Below are 20512 nucleotides of genomic sequence, written 5' to 3' on the forward strand. Positions count from 1 at the left end.
GGCAGGTCCCGCTAGAAAATTTCGTTTAAAATACGTCATAAATGTTTTACCCCATCATTTTTATTTCTAAAATATGAAGTAAAAACTCCCAATTTAATTTTCATTCATTTGTCATTAATATGTAGTCTACACCCGTGCATTAAGTGGACCATCTTCCAGTGAAAGCAAAGCATCCAGCCCATCTCTCCAAATGCGTAAAATGTGCACCACAGCCGTTAGGCGCGCCGCGCGCTCCGCCAGCTACGTCAGCCCAGACAAGAGCAGAGCAGATAGAGTAGAGGATCATTCTGTCTGGATGTGGATGGAGATTACATTTTACAGCAGCCTGATCATCATTTAAATAAAACCATCACCTGTCTTCTAGTCCATGCTATCAGCATTATTTTAATTGTGTGTGTGTGTGTGTGTGTGTGTGTGTGTGTGTGTGTGTGTGTGTGTGTGTGTGTGTGTGTGTGTGTTTTCCACTTCCAACCAGACCAGCGTGTCCAGTAACATATTAATGTTACAATTAAACAGTTTCACTTCATCTAGGCTAGGAACATTTCACCTGCCGTGGCCCGACCGCTTCTGCTCCACATAAACTTTGTGCGTAATCAAATGTCTCTACAGGTGCTTTCTGCGCTGCTATTCTGCCTCAGACTGGATGCGTCATGCGTCTCCATATTAGAGACGGGAAAAGCGCTGTTCAGCCAAAGTTTAATAATTTCATAAAAAGAACATTTTTCCAAGCTCATCCATGCTCATCAGTGTGCGTCGGGGTAATTCTTTCAAAACAGCCAGCATCCTTGAGTTTATCCCTCAAAATACAGTCAAATGGAAATATATGTAACCTGCCATTTAACTGTTTTGCCTTCTTGTGAAGATTGTTGCAAAGAGAAACAACTAAACTTGATTAACCCCAAAGCCATGCGCACTGCGCTGTACGTCGTGACTGTAAATGAGGGGGAAATGATTTAATCGGATCCTTTTCTTTTCAACATGGTTTAATGTAAAGTTTCATTCAGTACAAACTTTAGTTACACCAATCTAACTAGACAGAGCCTGGATTTGTATTCTGAACAGTTTAAACATGTTTAAAACAGAGACATGCGTGACGCGTCTAAAATTCGCACCTGCTCCGCTATTATGGAAACAAGGGTTATAACAAGGTGAATAACATCAAATTATTTTAGGCACAGACAACATCTCCCACACTTTTGAAAATCTTGCAACGCGCCTGGTCGCTCGTGTACGTCAAAGTTATCTTTCATAAGAAGATAATCAATAAAACGATTTATATAAAGATGATCCAGAAGTTGTAGCCCGTCTCTGCTACAATATTTTGATATTTTTCACCCTGTTGGTGGTTTTACTGAGCAGGTACCACTTTTGTCATACGTTTCTTTTAAAAACATGTTTAGACTGTTCAGAATACAAATCCAGGCTCTCAGAACCAGAGCGCATGTGAGAAGGTTCCTCCCACTGAAGCGAGTGTTTTCCAAACCCTGTCTCTCAGAGACTTGTCACTTAGAAAATGTTCCCTGATTATGAAACTTTGGCTGAAAAGCGCTTGTTCCTGTCTCCAATGTGGCGACGCATCCAGGAGCCGTCTGAGGAGAATCCCAGAATCTGACATCCTCCAGCTCAGGAAGCGCATATGATTACGCACAAGCGTGACGCGTCAACCCGGTCTCACAGTAAGACCGGGTTGGACCTGTTCAGGTTTACGCAGACAATCTTTACATTTAGAATTAGCATACAGATGTAAAATTAATGCAGTAAAATATAAAGCTTTTTATTTAAATATCCATTCATTATTTTACAAGCGCATCAGATGGATGGAAGAGCCGCATGCGGTTACAGAGCCGCCGACCCCTGTGCTAGCCTACTTTATTGTCCCCAGCAATTTTTAAACCCCACTCAAGTGTATGGTTATTGTCCCCAGCAATTCTGAAAACAAACTGACGCCCTTGAGTACCGGTATCGATTCGTAGGTACCGGGAATTAGTACCGGATCGATTCAAATGTCAAGGGTACCCATCCCTATCCACATCACAGCTGAGTTTCAGATGGAAGGTTTTGCAGTCTTACTTCGTGATATTTGGACATCTCCCCCCAGATAGGATAAAAGCAACACGACTCAACGTTGAAGTTTTATCTTCACTAGAGCTGAAACGAATCATCAAATGATTTGATTCATTAAATTTCTCGATTCATTTTTTACTGATTCAAAGCTTCGTGAAATGTGCGCTCAACAGTCTGAACACATTTAACTCGCGCACTGCGTGGTGATCGGGGTGCTGTGGAGGCAAAAAGAGAAACCAGCAAAGACACAACCCATTGTAACTGGCAGAAACAGTCCTAAGTTTGGCATCAAGAGTTAAACTACAAGCAGAATTGCTAATGCTAAGGTAGCGGTATGCATTCTCATGAGCAAGTGTGGTTCAGAAGAAAAGGAAATGGTTGTGAACGACTAAACTCTACAAGTGGAAGAAAATTCCCCACCATCCCTTTTATATGTGGATGTCTGCAGAGGTGTGGGGCAGAGCCGCTGCAGCTACCTGAAGGCTGGTTGTTGAAGTCTGCTCCATCCACCACAGAATTCTATGGCAAGCCATTGTAGTGCATATAATTCACAAACGGTTTCCAACTGAATACAATTTAGAATACATTATGTTGCCAACCCGTATATATTATAATATACCACAAGTACATTGTTACCAGTAGAAATAATGTTATTAGCATTTCCAGCAGCTTACTACTGAACATGTTGATGAAATAAATGAAATTCTACTTTTTATATGTGAACATAATTAAATATGTTATTTGGACTAGGATGAGTGATATTAATACAAACCTAAAATGTTCATGAAATGTGTGTCAAAATTTGTTCCATAAAATATTTATTAACTATAAACATCAGCTGGGAAAGAGGCAACTAGACAGCACAAGTATTGAGCCTTTGATAATGTTGCTGTTTTATTTTCATATTTTTAGCAGCAGACCATGATCTCATTTAACTTGGATCGTCGTCAAATAGAATACTCGAATAATCGATGGAGGGTTCAATAGAATACTCGAATACTAAAATACTCGATAGCTGCAGCCATAATCTCCACAAATAACACAACCTGGAAAACAGCCTGGAGGAGCTTCTGCTGTGTAGTAGAGTCACTAATGCTAACAGTTAGCTTAAACTAGCTGAGACATTAGCCACGTTTACATGCGCATATTTAATCGGATTGAATGCCCATTCAGATTGAAAATTCTGCATGTAAACATGTCAATCAGAATATTCTGATCCGATTCGGCCCGATCGGATTGAAATTTCAATCCGATTGAGAGAGGTGGTTTATTCCGTTCTTCATTCCGATTGACGTGCATGTACACAGCCATTCGGATTGTTGGGGTAAAATAATGCCCACTGCGCATGTGTGCAACAGCCAGCGGGCCTCTCCGCTGTCATTTGGACTGCCTGACTTCAAAAATGACGGTGTAATTAACGAGCGGCGGCTTTTAAATCCGACGACAAGCCATCCCGTTTCAGTAATATTTAATTCAGAACTTGCATTTTGTGGAAGTAAAATAAAAATCTGATTATTGCACAAATCATTCGACAAAGATGTTCAAATCTGTACTGGAAATACGCAGGTTTATCGTGGGGGTTGCCAGGGGCGGCGTTAGGCCCGGCTACTTGGGCTGAAGCCCCGGATCTTTCATGATAAGCCCCGGATCTAAATCGCGGAAGTAACATGCAGTACCAAAGTCACACAGAGAGGGCGCAGCTGGCAGTAGTTTGTAAAGTCCCATTTAGTCGTCACACACACAGGTGTGTGGTGAAATTTATTCTCCGATTTTGACACGCCGCGCTCGGGAACTATTTGGTGGTTTAACCCCCCAATCCAACCCCAATCCAATGCTGAGTGTCAAGCAGGGAGGCATTGGGTCCCATTTTTCTCAAAATCTTTGGTATGACCCGATCAGGAGTCCAACCCCTGATCTCCCGATCTCAGGGCAGACACTCTACCACTAGGCTACTTAGTCAGTATACAGTTTACCTGAGACTGAAGAGAAGCCCTTCAGCAGCTGGCTTCTGCAGTCTCTGTCTGAAACGCATGAGTGAAGATGGATATAAGGACGTTTTTTTAGACCAAAAGTACAACGACAGAACCCCAGCTCTGATGAGACTGGTGTTGACTCAGGTTTGTGAGTCTTATTTGAAAATATTTGTTGTGCTGCTGGTTTGCCTAAAGTTAGCTTACTATCAGGTAAAGTTGTTGGAGAAAGAAAGGGAATATTCACTATCATCTCACACTAAACACTAACAGGAACAATACTCTGCCCTGAATATGCTGAATATGTAGCTTCAGATTAAACATTATGTGGTACAAGATATATATATATATATATGATGTTGACTAGTGCGTGTCACGTGTGTGCGCGCATGCGTGTGTGTGCGCGTGCGCGCGCGTGTGTGTGTGCGCGCGCGTGTGTGTTAAGCCCCGGATCTTCTTCAGTCCTAAATCCGCCCCTGGGGGTTGCAGCGCACGGATCCCCGTTTCTGTCAGCTTTGAACGCAGCAGCTTCTGCAGCAGGTGATGGAGACGACGCGCTTGTAAAGAACACAGGATAATCTGGGTTTTACAGACCTGATTGGAGGCTGATGTTGGGTAGGAAAACGTCCTCGGTTAAATACTCTGGACGACAGTAAAGTCCGTGTTCGTTAAAAGCACGTAAACGCAGATGACCTGAGATGCGGTTCGTTAATGATGAACACAGGCTTCTAAACTTTCTGAACATCTTCTGTTATTTTGTTTGAACAGATTTTTCTCAACAGTTTCAGCTGATCGTCACATGTTATTAATAATAAGCCACAACAGAGCTCAGTAATAAAACATGAGGCTAACCCACCCACCCCCCACCCCCGCTCTGTGTCGCAGCGCAGCGCAACAGCTGTCAATTCAAGACCTGCGGACCAGCTGATCAAGAGGCAGACATAACCCTCCCTTATTTTAATCAACAATAAAATGCAGCAAAGCATATATCTGCAGTTATTCACTGAAGAAAACGTAACTTCTGTGAGCTAAATAAAAATATTAAATTGAATAAATGGATCAGGAAAGCAGGAAGAATGGTTATTTCTGTTTTTACATTTTTCTTTTCGTTTCATGGCGTTTGTTTACAATTTTTCTTTCGTGAAAGGCAACTCTGCGCATGCTCAACCTATTTAATCGGATTAAATGCTTGGTGCATATGTACGCACGGCATGATCGGATCATTTCAGTTCGTGTCCATGTGAACAGAGATTCGGAAATTCCGATCAACCAAGATTTCAATCGGATTGAGGAAATTTGCCACATGAAAACGCAGCTATTGTCTGCTGATTCACGGACATTAAAACCAACAACAGCCTTCCCTGTCGTGAGTCTAGATAGGTGAGTCCATGAATGCTAAATCAGTGTGACATAGATCTGTGAGGATTTTCAAATCCTGGAGTTTCACCATCTATTTTCTATCAGAAGCTAATGCAGGACATAGGTGTAGGAGACTATTTTCATGTTCAGTTTATATGAAAAAATCAGAGTGACTGATTATAATCAGAAAAAAAGCATAAAAACTGTTTCAGTCAACCACACCTTAAATTTAATCATAACAACACAAAGGTGGGTAAAAACTCAAGGCTGATTTTTTAAGAGAAATATGAAGCGGATTTGAGTGCTGAAGTAAGAAACCTTTCATAAAATTATACCAAAGTGCTTTTCCAAATAGCTGATAACAAAATCTGGTAGGTTTTATTTAAAAATGTTGTCTATCTGAACATGTGGATGAACACAACTGCTTCAAGATGAGCAGCCACTAATGACTGGTCTGTATGTTTTGAGGTTAGCATTTCTCTGGTGAAATCCCTGTTCTATTGTGGTTTAACAAGTTGGCCTTCAGCCATGTGATCTCTGAGAATTGTTGCTCTATAAGCTTGACCTTCCAGTCATGTTGCATTACTGAAGACACATTCATACACTTGCAGATTTAGAAGTTCACTCTACTGGGTTCACAGCAGTTTGAGAAATGGTGACTATGAGTCTCGAACAGAAAGCGGAATCCCTTTCAGTTTCGATCAGCCCTGAGTTGAACTGAAAGCATAAAAAATCCCTATCTGGTGTTCCTGTAAAGCATTTACAGTAAATAAGAAAACTACTTTTTCCTTCAAGAATGGACTGGCTTGGTTCACATGCAGACAACTACGGAGCACTGAAACCATCAAGAATCAAACGCTAGACAGAACACTTTGACATAAAAGCTCAACATGTCATTGTAGAACATTATTTATAAACTGAAAAAAGTTTTTGTCTCCATCTTTTGAAATATTTGGAGTCATACAATAATCTGAAAATGAGATCTTCCAGTTTAAAACATTTTACTCGGTCAAGAATAAAATACTAATTAAAACAAAACAATAAAAAAGGACATAATCAGAGGGCAGCAGTACAACATCGGGTAGGTGCTGTCGAAGGCAAATGTCAAACATTCTCTACTAAACTCTGGAAGAAATAAAACAAGACATAAAACAGCCAGCCAGCACTTTGGAGGTATTTCCTGCTTGTATGTAATAATCAAGATTAATGTTATCCATAGAGACCGCATGCAGCTTACGTCAAATCTCGTTCTTCCAGGGCAGTTTCTGGGTTCACAAATTTAGTGATTCCCAGCAAACTCTAACACATACTGGTGTCAAATGAGCTAACAGGATGTAAAAATGGCAGAATTCCTCCTTTTCAGTTTAGTATAAAATGCATCAATAGTGAGTAAACAAAACAGGAATGTTTTTATGCGTTGTTCATGCTCGCTTTCCAACTCAGATGGTGCTCCTTTCACTTGGTCATTTACAGTATTATCTCTAAGGGAATCCCCAACATAATCGTCCACTGAATCGTGGTCTAGACTTTGTGAGGAACATTTTTTATGAATGCAGGCACCACAAATGGTGTTACGCAGCTTGTATGAGATGTTGTACCATCTTGTTGGAAGTCAATTGAAGACAAAAGTGGCAACAGTCAAGGGGGACTTGATGTGAGAATGGTGGTCAAATCAACCTGTAAAATCTGGAAATGCATTTCTAGACTCTATCAACATAAGAAAGAAGGTTTTCCTGAATGTACACCGAAGGGTTGTTGAACCAACAAACATTAAATCTCGTCTAACCTGTGTAACATTGCAGCTATGGTTGTTAGGGGAGTTTCTGACCATTACATCATGTTTTGGAATGAATGAAATTATTCTCAAAGGCTTAAACGGTAGCTTTACTCTTGATCATAAAACAGATTTACAATACTGAGCTCAATGTAAAAATATCCTTTTATTCTGAAAAAGCAAAGCACATTTGTGCAGCAATACATCACTTTTGTCCCAAATATAAAACATATAACAAGCCAAATGTAATATTATTTTAAAATCCTCTTTTAAACATTTGACAAATTGCAGAGCTGGGCTGTTCTTCCTGCCCTCCTGAGGGAATCACTTATCTACAATATAAGTTCAGGGGGGGAAAAAGGACATTTCTGCTTTTATGGCAGCAAACACAGAGGTTAAAACCTTCTGATGAATATCAACCTCATGCTGACAGATCCTTTTGACATTGTGAGCAGAAAATTTAATTCTCTGTTTGTATAAGTGCATGTGGCATGTACTGTAATTTATAACCACTAGCAAACTGCTGAATGGTCACTTGGACGCAATTCTCTTCTGTACAAAGACCATATTTGGCAGCTTAAATAAAACAGGATATTGCTAAATTATTAAAACATCCAGCGTGAAAGAAAACATTTTAAATCTGTTCTGAACTCTACGCTGATGTGTTTTACAAACACTTTCAGCTCATTCAAGAATGTCAGGAAAGTGGCACTTGTGAGGAAAGTCTGGAAAGGAGGCTGAAAAAAAATGAGGTTAAAATGTGATGTTTAGTTTTAAGAGCCAGGGCATAACTATCTTTCTCCAGAAGTTTATATCAACACGGTCAGCTGTCCTAAGAACATTGAGCAAAGCGTTAAATTGCATAATTAAATGAAACTGAGGATGTCCTCTAAAATTTGCACCTAATCATTCTAATTTTCTAGCTTGGTGAAGAGCAGCTAAGCTCACATCAGCCTGATCCATGCATGACTGAAGAAAGATGCAACTTCCAGCAAATGGAGCGTTTATTGTAGATAAAGATGTGTGTTTGAGAGTAATGGGTTGTGAGCTGGTAATTGAGCGTAATCGTCAAACAAGGGTGAAAACTCAGCAGAATTCACACAGACAAAGTATCACTTTTTATGCCTGAGGCTGACTAGTCTGAAACATGATCAACTCAAAATCCTAAAAATATAAAAAAGGGAAATGAATTAATTATTTGGGCAACACTTGGTCATGTCTTGGTCATTTAGTTATGCTGGGGAGATGGAAGTCTGGGAAGCCTGCGCATCTCGACGTAAGCTGTTGCCCCCAAGACCCGACTGCTGAAAAAAATGGATGGATGGATGGATGGATGGATGGATGGGCAACACTTTACAATAAGGGTCCCTTTATTCATTTTATTTAGTACATTATTACGCATTAACAAAGGGTCCCTTTATTAACTCAATTCAATTCAATTCAAAAATACTTTATTAATCCCAGAGGGAAATTGATTACCGTTACTGTTAACTATTAAGTGTCCATTAGGTTAGGACAAAGGGCCAGAGGGTGTCTGCTTATTAATGCATTACATAAAATGGTTAAGTAGTTACTACATCGTTTATTGATGCTTAATAATGCACTAAGTAGTTTTAATAAATGCACCCTTATTGAAAAGTGTTACCATTATTTGATCTAAAAACACAGACGCTCCATAGAGGTGTTGATTTGCCCAGTTGTATTCTGACCAAAGAATACATTTTGTCTGTAAAAATCAGAAATCGTTAAACATTTTGAAGAAAGAACAGAATATGAGTCCATTGAGCATAAAACAAGTTGCACACTAGTGCAATCAGGCGTGCACACACTCACAGAAGCCATGTGTGCACAAAGCAGGAAGACCATGGACATGAAGCATCTACCCGAGGCTATCGCCCACTGTGTGCTTCCCTATGGATTTAGTTAATACTGGTATGTTTTCGACTTTCTCATTGCACACAGTCTGCAGAAAGGTTTATTCTGAGTTTTTTTAAATAAATCATCTTTAATCAATTTTAATAACAGAAACTCTTTAAAAAATTTCAAGCGATTAAAGCATTCTTCGTGTTTTTAGCTACATGTTTTACATCTTTTCAACACTGAAGTCACTGTTTCCATCTAGCCAAAGTTCTTGTTCCACAGGAAATTGACTGAAAATATTTAACACAAATGTGTAAAATGCATTTTTATATTAACATTAGCAGTTGATCTTGTCAGCCCAAACATTTTTCTCATTCAACTTTTGGGTAAAGAAATACTACTTGTATAATAACTCAGAAATAAGTTGCAATCAAGCAGTTCAAACTACGCTAAACAACCGATGTTTTTCCAACAAGTTTTATATTAAACCCTAGTAGATAACATAGCCATGTTATCCCAACCGCTCTGATACATTACTGTATAGCAGGGTTATTCAATTCTGGACCAATGGATGACTGATTATGGTTGCAAATGTCAGGTTTTGCAGTCTCCTGGAGCCTGAGTTACCTTTGGATCGAAACTCACTTGGCAGATACTCAAATTGGGGGTAAGAAAACTATGATCAGAGCATCCCTAGTAGGTGTCACGTTGAGGTGTGGGTGGTGGCGGACCGTGTGTGGTGGAGCTGACCCAGAAGGCAGAAATGCAGGCTCAGATAACATAAAATGGATTTAATGACGGAGGATACAGCAGGAGCAATGAGACAAGGTGGAGACACAACAACAACAACAACAATGATCCGACAAGGGACACATGCAAAACGGAAGGTATAAATACACAGGGAACAATCAGGAACACATGGGCAGGTTAACAAGGGGCAGGTGAGTCCAATAAATAACTAATCAAGGGCAGGAGAGAGTTAGAGTCAGAGGGGTAGGAGCAGATCCTGACAGTAGGAGGTTTTGATCTTTGGTATGAACAGAACATACCATTTCCAATCCCACAGTTATTAAATAAAAACAATAGTTTTGTTATATTTAAATGTTGCTAAATCATCATTAAGACAAATCCAAGACAAAAAGGGTAACAACAATTCAATATGCTAACTGTAAGTCTAAGTCGAGTTGAGTGTGTGGTGGAAGCAGCTGATTGAACACAGTTGTTTGCTTTGTTTTGATTTTGAACAAAACTAAACAACTGCAAGCCGGGATTGAGTCTAACATAAACAAGCATGTCACATGCATCAGATGCTTCTGCCTGTGTCGACAGCATTGAGTCGAGGTTATCCTCAGCCAGGGACCGAGATGCACAAAGCATAAACATATATGACTAAGCTGGCACAAGGAAAAAGTTCTGACAGGCTTTAAGAATCAGGTTAATGAGTTGGCTTTCGTACAGGTGGCCCAAAAATAGCCTGAAGATAGTGGGTCTCTCATACGTCTGCAGGGAGTGGCTAAAATAAAACAGCAATCACAGGCAGTGACAGGGAATTAACTATTTCTAAGATCAAGAATGATACTTAAAATAATTTTGCTTTTGAGTAAAATGTGGTTTGATGTACATTTTAGTGCATTTACAGATGTTTAAACCTTAAATTTATATACTTAATGTGTTGTCCAAAACTGGATACAAGTGTGATTTTCATCAGTTCATAGATACAAGAAACTTTAAAAACCACATAATCTATTAGGGATGTGTATTGGTGAAATATTGGCGATACGATACGTATCATTATACAGGGGAGACGATACAATATATTGCGATATTCGTCCAGGCGATATTAGCAATTTTTTCAGACTGAATATATTCAACAAACTGTCCAAACTGATACGTTTCAGGTTTAACATGAGGTATCTGCACCATAATAGAGGGATTTAAATTTCAATGGTGGAAACAAAACACATTGCACACTGCTGCTAGTGGTCGGTGTTTGGATTGCACCAAAAGAAAAGAAAATACACAAATGTTTGCATGTAAATTCTTCCAAAAATGTGATACACAGCTTTTGAATATCAATATATCACAGGAAATAATATCACAATATATTGCCATATAAATATTTTCTTACATTCCTATAACCTATCACGGATATTGCAAAGTGTAAAATACCGTAAATCCTCTAATACAGGCCCGGGCCTGTATTTGACTCAAGCTCATCAAGCTCCAGGCCTTTATTGGAAGGAGGACCAGAATTAGAGACAGGCCTCAATTTCTATTTGAGCAAAATGAACTAATGGATCGCTGGAGTTTTTGACAATTAAAATTGTGCCCACATTTTCAAAGTTAAACACATTTCTTTTAACAACGGTAGTTTCTGCTTCAACCCTCTCCCCCCTCCCCCTGCGCAGCGGCCGCAAACTCACTGACGTGCCTGCAGCCTTTCGGAGTTCCTGCTGCTCTAAACATTAAAATAATTATTTCATTTTCTGTTCCTCACTTCTGATTACCTTCAATGGTGTCTGTTTGTTGCAACCACCAGGTACAAAAACTAACTTGTTTTTATTTGACTATTTTTCTGTCCTGCCTGTTTATTATCTTCCTGCATCTCCTCTCAATCCTAAAGAGAAACTGCTACCTGGCTTCATATATATTCACCTTATGAGTTACCTTTGAACTACAGTTCTAAAAGATCTACTGACCGCAAAAACAGCGGAGTGCACGCCGGCCGAATCAGTGGTGCGTCACCGAGGACAAAACAGGTGATGCCCCCCCGATCCACAGCAGCGAAACGCATCAGGAACAAATAAAAGAATAAAAGACAGAAAACATAAAAGGAAATGAGCCGACATGAACGATTGCGTGTTAAATTAGTTTTTGAGGTGGCGACACCTGATTTGATAATGTTACTGTGGCCATGCTCAGGACGCAGATATGTGGAGCGGATCAACAATCAGAGCTTTGCATGCGCAAGCTGGTTAAGGTTAGGATGGGGGTGAGGGGAAGGTTAAATTGTAAGAGGGTAAAGGTCGCAATTTGGTTAAATGTCCGTTTTACGGCGGGTGTTAGTACCGACGCTCTGGCACAGCGCGTTGCCTCCCGACGCGCAGGAGCTCGTCACCTGCTGAGAGCAGGCTGCTGTCTTTTCCGAGGACTGCATCTTGCCGGTCATTATCACGTGACAGCGACTAGTCGATGACAGGCATAAAAAGTCACTATAGAGCGGTGAAGTCGACTAGTGACTAGTTCATACAACCCCTGCTACTGCTCCCTAGAGTGTTCTGCAGCATAATCAGCTCGTTCTCTTTGAACTTGATATCAAAATTTTGCCTCCTCTTCGTCTCCGCACGGTTAAAGTTACCCTCACGGTCTATCACTGGCAAATCAAAAGTGAGACGGATGACACAACCGCCCCCTGTACTTGCTTGTTACCACATTCCACCCAGCCACAATAAAAAACCGGCCATTATTCACCTCCGCCGACTCCGACACCGGCCAAAATATGACACCCGGCAGTTAATTAAATACAGGCTAATATTAGAGGATTTACGGTAATAGCATTTTCTGTTCATTTTTTAAAACAGGGTCTTAAAGGTATAGCAGAGAATCATGTTCTTCCAGGTGGATCATCTGTACCATTGATTCGCATAACTGTCAATCATTCTGGGCCTAGATGCAAGGCCGCCATTGTACGTGCTCGTTGTTGTGTAGTTTTTACTTTCTGCGCATGTGCAAAGTGAAGGTCGGGCTCCCCACAGACGCCTCTGTTGCCAGTTTTCTGTTCGACAGGTAAGCTTAAGTTCTGCATGCTAACTGGAGAAATTCATTACAGATTACTGATGCAGAAGAAGTGCTGCAAGGCCGGCAGCTAAACAGAACATGCGCGAAGATAACGGGGCGTTCTCTCTCTTGTGCATTTTTTTTTTCAAAACGTGGAGAGGGCAGTTCTTTCCTGAAAATTCAGAAACATCTTCCGCCTAACCTTTAAGGGCTCTTTAGTCAAAAACTAATTATTTTAATTTCTTTTCCCAGACAATCTTTAATTTTGTTACAAAACTGTGTAAAACAGGCTGAAATTAATATATGCAGCACAAAATTCACTTTCCGTTTGCCCTATTATTGTTTATGAAATGTTGGTCTCATTAACCCATTGACTTACTAAGCTACATTAAAATGTGCAACAGAAAAGGATCTTCCCACAGTAAAAGTACCATAAATTGCCTCACTGGGCATTTGCAGTGAGCACGTAAACCTGTAGAAGATTTGAACCCAAATTTGCTGTTAAAATTTAAATGATCAGTTTTTTACGCGCAGATGTGGCAGAACGCAAGATTCACCTCATGGATGTGTATGGTGCTGTATGATGTCACTGGGCCAGAACCTCTCAGAAATGATGTGCTAAATGTTAGAGATTTAACCCAGAACTAGGACAGTGCACGTGATCAACATGGCGGATGATGATTGGATTTAGGTCAAAACATCATTTTAACTGTGTGTTTAGATAACTAAACAACTAAATAACAAATAAGGTAATAAAGAGGGACCATGTTGTCATTTTTATAACTTTCTTTCTCACTTTAGATAATTTGAACACAGTTAAATGATCCATCGTGTTCTAATTATCTGATGTAATTAGATTGTTTACAGACAAATAAAAACTTAATCGGCTGAAAAGAAACCAGAAGCACTCAAGCATGAGGTTGAAATTAATTTGTCTGTTTTTAGGGAGGTCAAGTGGAAACTCACTGGATGTCTACAGAAGCAGACTGAGCGGAAACCAGTCCTCATTTGGACCGGGTCATTTACAGATATCTGCTGCAGGCTGTGTTTAAACGTCTGTAAAGATTCAGGTTGACACGCCTGAAAGTCAAATGATGAACTTCATGCCATAAAGCCATTAAACTGCATGGCAGGAAGTTCAATAAAAGTTTGAAACGTTTTTCTTTCTCTCAAGTTTCACTTTTTAGTTTTTGCTTCAAAGGTGGCAACATTATAAATAACATTTAAAATACAGGTAACTAAATCTATATATTTATACATGCAGGGGATTTAAATATCTGCAGACATCACCCAATAAATGACTGAACCCTTGTTCTTAGCTGGTGACAAACTAAATAATAATGTAACCTTCCTCACCTCTGCGGGCTCCTCGCCACCGCTCCTGCAACAGAATTGGACTCCGAGTAAAAGCTGACTGGAGTGAAGAAAATCCAGACTGTCGCACGCACGAGTCTTCTGATGCGTTCAGCGCGATATATGCGGCGACAGAGAGAGAGAGAGAGAGAGAGAGAGAGAGAGAGAGAGAGAGAGAGAGAGAGAGAGAGAGAGAGAGAGAGAGAGAGAGAGAGAGAGAGAGAGAGAGAGAGAGAGAGAGAGAGAGAGAGAGAGAGAGAGAGAGAGAGAGAGAGAGAGAGAGAGAGAGAGGTGTTGCTACCATCTAGTGGCCAACTGATGAAATGCCGCAATTGAAGCTGAGATGAGATGACTATTAATTCCCAGGGTAGGGAAGTTTATGCGTTACCACAGCTCAGCACAGATAACAAAGGAGTACAAAAATGACGAAAAATGCCACAATAAAATGAGACAGGACACTATATGCAACAGTAGTTCATAGATGCACACACAGTAAGCTAGGTGGTTGTGAAACAATGTGGAAGTAATAATATATAACTAGTATCAGCTGCTCTGCTACAACTACAAGGTAGTCACTGAGGAATTGTGTAAATATCTGTCAGTTTGAAACAACATTTTCTTCCCATTTTTAAAAGTTTTCCTTCTTATGGTATTGTACTGGTTGTTAGAAAATCTGTACTTTTGTATATTTGGTAACACTAATCATAACAGCACTATTATTTTGTACTGTAGCTGTATTTTTATTTTTATTTTTTACATTTAAGAGAAGTTGTGAGGCTAAATGACTGTAAGTGTATAACGATACTCAGCCGAAGCCATCTCCAATGAAAATGTACTTTAGTGAAGTTTTCTTTAAGACTTTATATTATTGTAAATTGTGATGTAAATTATACAGTTCACATTCACCAAATTTAAAAAGCAACAATTACTTTTCCATTGAAAATAATTAGGTTTAGTGTGTATAAGCAAATGCAGAGGAGCTAGTGGCTGCAGGTGGTGGTGCAGGCCCTGGGGGTTAAAGGTTACTCCACTGGTTTCCTCCCACTGACTTGTCTGCTGAACCTATGTCCCTTTGGATCAAAGCACCTGCTAAATAAATAGAAAAGGAAAACTGTTTTTTTTAATCTGCAAGGAGAGTAGCAGATATGATGATATTCATTAAATTCTTATCAAATTATTCAGAAGTGAAGTAATCTATTAGAACAGTATAGACAGGCATTGCTGCAGCACTGAGCGATATGACTGAGACAACCAAAACATACCGGTCAGGATTTAAGGATTAAAAGGTGACAACAGTTAGAATTACACAGGGCTTGAATCCAATTTACATGAAATCTGGAAGCAATGTTGTCAGAAAAAAACAGCTTCTTGTTGGTTATGACTCTGAGCAGAGACACTTGTCTTCATTACTAAACAATCATTTTCTAAATGTTTTCTCAAAATGAACAGCAAGCCTCATTTCAGACGTTTCCTCTAATAAGAGACTGTCAGACAACTTTACTGCTGCTTGATCATTTTAAAACAAATAAGTACAAATTAATATTTTGGTGACATAACACTTCTCGAGAATTATTTCGAGTGATCATAAATGTAAAGCAGAAATTGCCTATGAGGAAGAACAATCAAAAACAATTGTTGATTGTTTTTGATGGACACTTCCAGAGATTATATCATGTTTAATTTGAATTATTTATTAGGACTTATTTAGACATTAAGATTGTTTTTACGTAAAGCAAATGAAGCCATGGTCAAATGTATTTCAGGTATTCCTGTGTTTGTACTACCTCCACCAGAGGGCGCTATGTGACAGAAACAGAGAATGTTTTTCTGGCAAACTCTGCTGTGCATTACAGTCTCTCACAATCAAGAATCAGTGATGATTCATACATGTATAAACTGAATGTGTCAGTTTATTGCCTCACAATATTTTAACTCTGCTATAGCTTAGGTTTAGAACGCATCATTGGATATTCCAGCATTTTCTAAACCTTTAAAGGGATATTATGCAACTTTTCCAAAATTTTAAATAATTTCCTTGAGGCAGTATGTGCTAAAATGACCCTTTAATGAAATTTCACTCAGACCCCTACCATCCTCTGTGGCCAGAATACCGTATTTGCAACTTCAGAATGCCAGGCCGGCACCTGTCACACTTAGAAAAAAAATAGCTGACATATTTCAATTCAATTCAGTTCAAATCAATTCAATAATACTTTATTAATCCCAGAGGGAATTAGAGTGGTCTACTTCCAGCACGTTTCCTGCATGTTTTAGATCACAAACACAGCTGATTTGTTTCATTTAGTGATGAATCGCTCCTTTAGACACTAAAGAAGGCTGTGGAGACATTTCAGCTGTTAGATTAAAGTGTTAAAATGACGAACGCACAGCAAGGAGATAAGTTTCCCTTTTGCTTTGACCACAGATATTATTAATGGACACTGGGGAGTGCTAAAAGCAAGCAAAACTGCCAAGTGTGCCTTTAAAATGTGATGCAAAGTTCAAACATTTTCAGCTATTTCCAATAGGTTCATGCTAGGATTAAATATAAATATACATATTCAGCGTTTGGACAGTTATCTTTTTACATTTTGCAATATAGAGCTTTTATTCTTTCAACTATTTATTTTGGTGTATTAAAAATAAAGAACTTATAGGCAGATAATAGGGGTGCAGCTGGTGATCAAAAACTAGTGTGACTGACTTAAACTTGGGCTGCTTGGTGGAGTAGCTGGTAGCACTGTTGCCTTGCAAAAAGAAGATCACAGGTGCAAATCCTGTGGGCAGGCAGCTGTTCTGCTTGGTGTTATGTTCTCCTCATACATGTGCTTTATCCAGGTACTCCAGAACATGCATGCCAGGTTTATTCACTGCATTCACTTCAGAATCATTATCTTGAAAATTATAAATTACTTAGAGTAAACGCACCTTCATGTAAATAAACATGACTCACATTTTTAATGCATGAGAGCCCCATTGCCAAGCAGCAATGAAAACAACCTTGCTAAGTACTAGACAATCATGTAAAGAAATGATGAAATAACAGAATGTTATGTAACATCCAAGCTCAATATTATGAAATATTTTTCATTCTTCTTTGAAAATGTCTTTATTAATATAATGGGGTTTTTTCAAATGTCATTTTTTCATAATAATCCAAATTAATATTGAGCCATTTTATTTAATTCATTCAGTTTTTATTACATAATGTCTTTTTAACAAAGACAGCTTTTATTTCATTATAGTGTTTTTCCCCATGGCTGATTTATTTCATAATGAGACTTTACAGCAGAATGTCTCAGTCCGTCAGTCAAGCCAGTGTGTCATTGCAATGTATTATAAATAATCTTGTCTCCTTACCATCTTTTCATTTTCTGTTCATGTAACCTGTTCAAAAATATCTGTAATTAATAAAACTGGTAATAAAAGGGAAGATCAAATGAGTTATCAGTTAGTATTTGTTTTAATAAATGTGTTCAAATATCAAACAAGTAAATAACATTAACATGATGACAGTATAAGGCCTCTCTCCCAGGAGGACCACCAGGTAAAGCCTCTCCTGACCCTGGACACCTGCAGTCCTAAACAGAGAAATCAGAGACCACAGGTGACAAAAAAGCAATAAACACATTTTTACATTTATCCACATGAGATAAAAATTATATTCTTCACACAAACTATTTGAACTTCATTATAATGTGTCAACTGTGTAAACCCCTGAATGTAAAACTAGTTTTCACAGCAGAACACAGGATGAACTTCTGTGGTCGTGTGTAGACAGCTTCCCTCTTCACCTCTAAGCTTAATAAAAACGCTTCTTTGCTCTGTTGCCCTTAAAACAAATGATAAGCTTAATTTGCTAAAGAAACACAAACACTATTTTAATTGTTCATTAAAACATCAACTGTCTGAATGTGAAACTAGTTTTCACAGCAGAACACAGAAGAACTGCTGTACTCATGTGTGGACAGCTTCAGTCTTTACCTCCAAGCTTTATAAAAACACTTCATTGCTCTCTTCTCCCTAAAACAAACGACAAGTTTAATTCGACACACACACACACACACACACACAATGGCTCAGTTCAGCCTGCTCACAGTGTGAGGTGTGATGATGGTTTCTGCCAAAAATGTAATTTAAGAGACAAATATACAAATGAAAAATGTCTATAAACAGAAGCGCTTTAAGCGTTTTAGTTTTCTATGGCTAGTTTTTAAACAAACCTACGTTTGAAACTTGTTACGGCTACCAGCCTGGCCAGTGCGATTCAGGAGCCAGGATCACCCAGCCCCAGTGATCAGCCTGACACCACCCCTCCTCCTCCTCCTCTCTTCCAGGATGCTGAGGAGCACAGCTGAGCTGAAACCTGCTGATTACAACATCTGGATAAAAAGGTTGTGCCTGCAGCAGTCTGGGAGGCAGCAGTGCAGGGGTTCTGCTGTCCTCCAGGCCTCGTTTTTGTTTTAAACCCGCTTCGTTTTGATGAGTTGAAGAGTCTTATCTTAAATAGTTTTAACTCTGAGTGGTCCCAATGGGTCTTTGTTTGTTAAGGTTAACTTGGTTTGTTGCAATTTTATTGACTCCGGTTTTAAACACCTTCTGTTTGGTAAAACTTTTAATATAAGTGTTTACCAGGTGTTTTAAGTCAGTAGATTGTTTCAGACTTTTATCAACTTCGGGATTTTAAAAACACCTTCTGTTCGGTAAAGCTTTTAATATAAGTTTTAACCAGGTGTTTTTATGGTTGGTTATTTGTGTTATGTTAACCTTTTTGAGAGTTTTTGTTAATTTTGCATTCTTTATAATGTTTGCCATCTGTATGCTCATTTTTAGAACCTTTTACTACAATTAAAACCATTTTAAATCCACTGTCGCAATTCTTGTTACCCCCTCCTTCACATTTTAACATCTCCTGTCAGGGACGCAACAAAACTTCATAGCTCTTTCCATTTTTTTTTTCCTGTTAAAAATCCACAGTCGGCGTGCAAAGCATGCTGGGATAGCCTTGTTCTGTGAGGATACAACAGACCCATCCTCAGAATGTGGGCGGAGCGAGGACGCATTTTGAGGACGCGAGAATGAGTATTCTTAGAATTCGGACAGTACTCGTCGCTGCCCTGTGACATCGACCTCAAAATTTGACCTTACAAGCATCCTGCCCCTGGATTCTGACACACCCTTAGACCCACTCCTGTGTTTTAGACCTGATTTTTTTATGGTTACACGTTATGAATCTGCCAACTGGGCATCGTTTCATTAATTTTCAACAACATTTCAATGGATATTTCCAGAGATTAATGGTTAAAATCTACACTGTCACTTTAAAGAAACCTTTAAACACCAGCAGTTCAGCAGCTTTGCCTCTGCCCTTTGACCTTTAAGGCAGAATTATCTATTGTTAGTCACCTCCAGTGTTTGAATGTGTGTGTGAATGAGTGAAGGACTGAGGTCAAAGGACTCTATATAAATGCAGGTCATTTACCATTGACTGTGAAATCAAATACCTCTGAACCTTTTTTTTTTTTTTACAGTGTCCTGTCTGGCTGTGAAGCAAGCAGAATTGATGTCTGAATGCTGGTGACAAGCCTTACAGATTTACTCTCAGGTGGAGCATCAAAGCGTCTGCTTTTAATGTCACGCCTGATACTTAAAACTTTATTGTTATTGTTGTTGAATGCATTGTAATTCTGACCAGACACGGAGACAGAGGTGAAAGAGAAAGGAAAAGAAAAGGTGGGGAGATGGGGGGGGGGGGTTTCCACAAAAATAAACAATGAACAAGAGTCTGCTTCTAGACCTGCAGCAAAAGACAAAAAAAAGCAAAAGGACAAAAAAGGTACACAGCAACAATACAACAAGATCTAGCTATCACTGCGTCAACTTGATGAAGAAATATATAATCAACATTGCTTAACTGAAGAATCACGATAATAAATCACAATGCATTAAGTGCCCACCATAGTCTTAAGACCTGTGTTTAACGTTCCCAAGCCCATACTTTTGAGAGCACCATGTGAGCACCTGTGTGTGTACACGCGCTTGTTTATGTAAAGTTTCTCTATAGGAGCATCCAACAGAGAGTGTGAGGGACCACAGATCCGCCCCCCAAAGATGCGCAGGAGACGGGGGGAGCTCCAAGTCCCAGAGATCCAGGGGCTGCCCCAGAACACAGGAACCCCAAGGAGACTGCAACCAGAAAGGCCCCCGCCCCCTGGAGAGGCACAGAGGATCGCCCCGGGGGGCCACAACCAGCAGCCGGCAGAGTCCCGGGAGATATCAGCGGCAAGCCCACAGGCCCGCCCGCAGCCTCCCACCCCCTAGCCGGCCGAGCCCGGGACCCAGGGGCGACCACCCC

General features: G+C 39.6%; 1 protein-coding gene across 1 annotated transcript in view; it reads right to left on the reverse strand.

The window, feature by feature from the left end:
* Positions 1-14433, reverse strand: part of si:dkey-247m21.3 (5-hydroxytryptamine receptor 4) — a 76863-nt gene extending 62430 nt beyond the window's left edge. Inside the window, exon 1 of the mRNA XM_015976742.3 lies at positions 14161-14433. The gene's annotated coding sequence lies outside the window, so the exon portion shown is untranslated. The remainder of the gene's footprint in view (positions 1-14160) is intronic.
* Between the last annotated feature and the right edge of the window lie 6079 nt (positions 14434-20512).

This window comes from Nothobranchius furzeri, chromosome 6 (assembly GCF_043380555.1).
Source record: "Nothobranchius furzeri strain GRZ-AD chromosome 6, NfurGRZ-RIMD1, whole genome shotgun sequence".
NCBI classification, from domain to species: domain Eukaryota; kingdom Metazoa; phylum Chordata; class Actinopteri; order Cyprinodontiformes; family Nothobranchiidae; genus Nothobranchius; species Nothobranchius furzeri.